Genomic DNA, 5,699 nt, shown 5'->3' with positions numbered 1-5,699 from the left:
CAGTGTGTAAACTACTTAGAACTGTGCCTGCCCTATTGTAAACGCTCATCAAACGATAACTATGATGATTGTCAGCTTCTGTGAAATTTTTATTATTTTTCATTTGAGCCTTTTGTGTTTTGATTGAAAAATTAAATTGTGTTCATTGTAAAAAAATTAAAATGATATGGACATGCACAACTTAGAAATTACAGAAAAAGAGTGTGGTACCTAGAGTTATACTGCTTCACCTGAAATCCTAGTTTTGTTAATATTAAAAATTACTTCTAGGCTGGATGTGGTGGCCATGCCTGTAATCCTAGCTACACAGGAAGCGGAGGGAGGATCGCAGTTCAAGGAAAGCCCAGGCAAAAGTTCACAAGACCCCATCTCAATCAGTAAAAGCTGGGCATGGTGGCATCACCCATGTGGGAAGTATGAACAGGAGGGTTGAGGTTCAGGCCAACCTGGACATAAAATTGAGACCCTATCAGAAAAATCCCTAGAGCAAAAAGGGCTGAGGTCATGGCTCAAGTGGTAGAGTGCTCACCTAGCAAGTGCAAGGACTTGAGTTCAAAACCCAGCAGCACCAAAAAATTATTATGGCTTTTTCTATATAGTAATGTTTGAGGCTAAACAATTCTATGACCAGAGGCATTTATAAAACATCCTCCCCTTCCACAATTCTACACAGAGGAAACTACTTTTAACTGTTTTATCCATTTTCTATGGCATTTGCTTCCATATTACTAAATATATGCTTAAGCTATTCTTTCATTTCTCTGCTTCCATTTTAGTATGATTCTATCATTACTTTTAGCTCTTTTATTGCATACTTTTGGATTGCACATAATATTTTACCTTTTTATTTCTTATTTTATCAGTCAATATATCTTGACTACTCACTTAGTGATATGAGGATATCATATATTCTTTCAGCTCTTCCTACTTATTTTCCCTTATCTTCTTTATTTTTACATTGCCAACATAACTCTCATTCCATTTCTTAAATATTGTTATCTTTTTCTGTCAATTGCTTGACAAGAACCTGAAAATAAAATAGTTCTCTAGGTATGACAAGATACTTACTATTCATTGCAGGTCCATGTAGTACACAATGATTTTTGAACTCTTTGTTCAACACGTAGTTTCCATTGCCTTTCTTTTTTAAAATTGTTATGCTGGGAAGGGTACATTGTTACTGCCTTTCTTTTTGACTTGACTTATTTGTCTTTACTATACCCTCATTTGAAAACAACTCAGCATAATACCGTCTATTTTGTTGATTTACCCTTTGCCCAAAGACCTCCCTCTATGTCTTCTACCTTATTTCATCTTTTTTCTTTGATCTTAAGTGATCACTCTTCATGTGTGCCCACAACTGCCATCACGGAGCCCTTCTCCACAGCTCTCCTCAGTAGGATCTGCTCTGATCTGAGCCTAATGTCCCTCTCTTTCCTTACTCCTTCCTCTTGCTGAATTGCATCCTTAATGATCTTCCCAAAAGGGTAATGAGGACTAGCATATTTGAAAATGTCTTCATTTAGCCATTAAAGGAAATTTGAAGATATTGCAACATTCCTGTCTCCTGTTCAATGCTAATGATTTTACTTCTTTCATAGGTGATTTTTCTTCCATTTTCTATGGAAACCTAAATCCCTTCTCTTCATTCTCAGTGTTTTAAAATTTCTCTTCTCTATTATGTCTATTTGAAATCTGTTAGACTGAAGGAAAAATGATTTCTTCCCTGATTTTATTTAATAAATATTATCTTTTTTGGTTTTGTTTTTCAGTAAGATATCCTTAATTTTCTTTCTTCTTATTTTCTTACTGAATTTAGTGGCAGTTATATTTTCAACTTCTAAAATTTTCTTCTTATTCTCTGATTTCCTTTTTTCATAGCAAATTATTATTCATGGATGGAATATCTTTTTAGAGATCTGAATATATCAATTAGACTTTTTAAAAACACACAAATGTATCTGTATTTTCTTCACCTATTTTCATTTCTGGAAAATAATTGGTAATTTCTAAGGGATAAAAAGTAGTCTGTGCATGTAGGAAATTCCTTGTAAAGTTAAAGTGGAATAATTGAATAACATTGCCATATTTCCCTAATAATAGCTTCTATTAAATTAAGAATGAAAAAATTATCAAAGTATTTCTTATATAAAGGAATGCAGTCACCTTTATTTTTCTAGTGTTATTTTCTTAGAATAAATTCAAAGACATAAAATTATTTTTCTGCATTGTCTCTATTTTCTTATTTTTTTGTAGCCTAGGCTCAATTTACATATTTATTTTAAACCCTTAATCTTTATTTTCTCTGTAATCTTGGTGTTTATGCTGCAGGATTTTGTCAGATATTCAGTGATGCCTCGTTGATCATTTGTATCTAAGAATGAGGTACTCAGATACCTGTGTGAGAGCTCAGATTAGCTTTGTGTGTTTACCTAGGGAACAGAGGACCTGTGCACAGGCCAGTGCAGCACAGGAACCCCATGTTACTTTCGAATGGCTCAGTTTTTTTTGTAAAGTTGGCATTTTATTTACAAACAGTTCATATGGTCTGTTATTCAGTGGAAACCCAGATCAGAAAAGAATAGTAACTGGAATGAAATATTACACATACATGTCTGCATGAAGAGATAGCCAAGATATTTTTAATAGACAAAGTTACAAGATAAAACTGTGAATCTACATTTTTCTGAATTTTATACTCAGGTACTTTCATTTTTGCAAATATGCACTGATTTTGTAAATAATAAAATGAACAATAATGTTCAAAACATATTTATTTATGAAATCACTTAAGGCTGACTTACATATTCCAACAGATAAAATATTTAATGAAAAACTTGTGGTATGCACAATGTAGGAAAAAAGTCTTATTTTTACAAGTTAAGGACCAAAGGTATTTCTTTTGACTAAATGTTGATTTTAGAAAAACATTCATCACATTGTATACAATAATAAAAATGAATTTCCTAAGAATTGCTCAAGTATCCAGTGAAATATAATTTTTTCCAATCATATTCAGAAAATCTAATGTGTTTACTTGCTTGTTGAGTCTTTGCCAGTCTAATCTTTTGAGCATTAACTTCTCAGTGCCCCTTTTCTTTTCCCAAGACTGGTTAAGTTTGGCTTGTCTATCTACCAAAATCTTCTGCCAATACCTCTGTTCATGATAACCAGAAAGGACCTCTACTTTCCAGCTGTGTGTCTTTTTAATTTCAGTGTGTGCACTTATTATGCTTGAGCAGCCTCAGGAGTTTTAAGCCTTGCATGGCATTCTGTGTCTTCTTCTAACAAATCAACGTAAATGACCTCTGAGATTGTGGCCAAAGTATCCAGGACTAGTTTCCTGCCAGGTAGAGGTTCTGTGCTAACGATCTTCATAATCACCCCACTCACAAACTCTGGTCCTGTGTTCTCTACAGAGCGACACTCTTGATTGTTGGCTTTTTCACTTTTTATTCCAGCCTTATTAGGCACTCCAGTGTCTGTTTCCATTTCTGACTCCAATTTGATTTGGGATATTCTGGCTTTTTACTGTGTCAAATACTCTTTCTTCAAATCCATCCGTTCACTCTTGGATAGTACACTCAATGGTATGGCCTCTTGTTCCATTTTACGTCTCTCCTTATGTTTTTTCTTGTGCTTCCTTTTTGTTTTTTAATAGAGAACCAACATATCTCTAGTGTCCTTTTCCTCTTCTGGAGAGAATCTAATCTCTGCTTTCTTTGGACATTTCTGAAGCTTCCTTTTTAATGCTGTCTTTCTGAGCTGTATTTTTTTGTTTTCGATCTAGGCATTCTGCATCTCCAGAGCTGCTTCTCTTCCTCTTCCCTGTTCTTCCTCTATCCCATTTTTTCTTTTTCTTTGCGGGTTGTTTTGGGTGTTCATGTGTTTCTCCTTCAGAGCCCTCAGACCCAGTCCTTGATCTTTTTATTTTACAGACACCAATGTTGCTTGTTGTATTCATGTTTAACTCTTTAGCCTCCAAATTCTTTTCATTCTTTACTCATCCTTTCTTCTTCTTTTCTTCTTCTTCTTCTTCTTCTTCTTCTTCTTCTTCTTCTTCTTCTTCTTCTTCTTCTTCTTCTTCTTCTTCTTCTTCTTCTTCTTCTTCTTCTTCTTCTTCTTCTTCTTCTTCTTCTTCTTCTTCTTCTTCTTCTTCTTCTTCTTCTTCTTCTTCTTCTTTCTTCTTCTTCTCCTTCTCCTTCTCCTTCTCCTTCTCTTCTCCTTCTCCTTCTTCTCCTCCTCCTTCTTCTTCTTCTTCCTCCTCCTCTTCTTCTTTTTCTTTTCTTCAGCTACCCTCAATGTTGGAATGGGTTTATTTTTTCACTGTCTTGGGGAAAATGCCAGGTTTTCTTGGTGCTTCCTCTGCTGGGTTATTAAGAAACTCAGTAGCTTTTGTTGCTTGTTCTTTTTTGTTTCAAATTCCACAAAGGCAAATCCCTTTGGATCTCCAGTAGACTTGTAATGTGGTGTACTTACATAAACCACATTACCACATTTCCCAAATACTCTTTCAATCCAGCTGTGGTTAAAATTTTTGGGAAGTAATTCCACATACACTGTGTGTTCATCCTCATCCTTTGGTTTTTCACCCAGGGACTTTTTTCTCCTGATTCTGGTGCCTTCTAAATACAGCTCCACAACACCTGAGCTTTTCAGTGCTCTGGCTATTAACCTTCCATCAGTCATCAACTTTTCCATTTTGTTAAAGGATACCAAAAGTGACATATCAACATATCCATCTCGAGATTTTTCTATCTGCTTTTGTAGAAATCTGTCTTTGTGAAGATTCTGCATCCCCAAACCAGAAGTCTACTTGCTTAGCAATATCTGCAAGCAACTGTTTAACTTGAGACCTTTTCTTTTTTTATACTTCTTGTTTCTTTTCAGTACTTTCAGTCTTTTCTGTTTCCATTCTCCATCCAATTCCCAAAACACAGGGTCAGAGACTGCATCCTTCAGCACTTTCCGTTTCCCTGTCCTTATAGTGTGGTTATTTAGCCTCAGCCAATGAGCGCGACACCGTTCTTGGTCTCCCCACAGAAAGCTCAGTTTTTTGGTATATTCCCAAACACCAAGCTGCAGATGGCTCCACTTAGTGGTATATCCCTTTTAATGTCTGTTCTGTTTCTTCACAACATTGTGCCTAGTTTCCTGGCTTTTTAAAGGGAAGATCTTTTTTTTTTTGGCTTGAATTATAAAATATGGTTTCCAGATGTTTTGCACATAGAGTTGGAAGTGGGAAATCACTTGTAAGCTGTTTTTATTCCTGGTCTTACTTCTACTCTCCTTGTTTCCTGGCCTGTTGAGTCTTGAGTTTTTCTTAAGTTAGTGACTGGCTTACCTGAGGCCCCCACACATCTTTTAAGTTGTGACTTTCCTGCTGTGCATCACCACTTTCTCTTCCCACTTCTATACGATCTTGCGTTCCTTTGCAAAATTTCCCTTCTTAAAAATAATTACTGTGGTTCTTTCCTATTCCTTTACAATCATTCTAATGAAGTCTGAGAAATCCAGGCAATAAAACCATGTTCTTAATCTCGCATCTAAAATGTAAAATGTCACACACAAATATTCATATTCAAAGTATGCTGTATCTTATTTGGGTGAAACCATGATTTAGAAAGACTTGTAATTTAGCTAAATTTAAAAAGGAATGAGAAGCTTATTCAGGAATTAATGTATAGACTTAACTGTCA

At 35.2% G+C, this 5,699-nt stretch overlaps 1 pseudogene; it reads right to left on the bottom strand.

Moving 5' to 3' along the window:
- Positions 1-2,966: 2,966 nt before the first annotated feature.
- Positions 2,967-4,915, bottom strand: LOC109698879 (la-related protein 7-like; annotated as a pseudogene).
- Between the last annotated feature and the right edge of the window lie 784 nt (positions 4,916-5,699).

Source organism: Castor canadensis, chromosome 4 (assembly GCF_047511655.1).
Source record: "Castor canadensis chromosome 4, mCasCan1.hap1v2, whole genome shotgun sequence".
Lineage (NCBI taxonomy): Eukaryota > Metazoa > Chordata > Mammalia > Rodentia > Castoridae > Castor > Castor canadensis.
The sequence above is the reverse complement of the archived record's forward strand: the minus strand, read 5'-3'. Positions and strand labels throughout refer to the sequence as shown.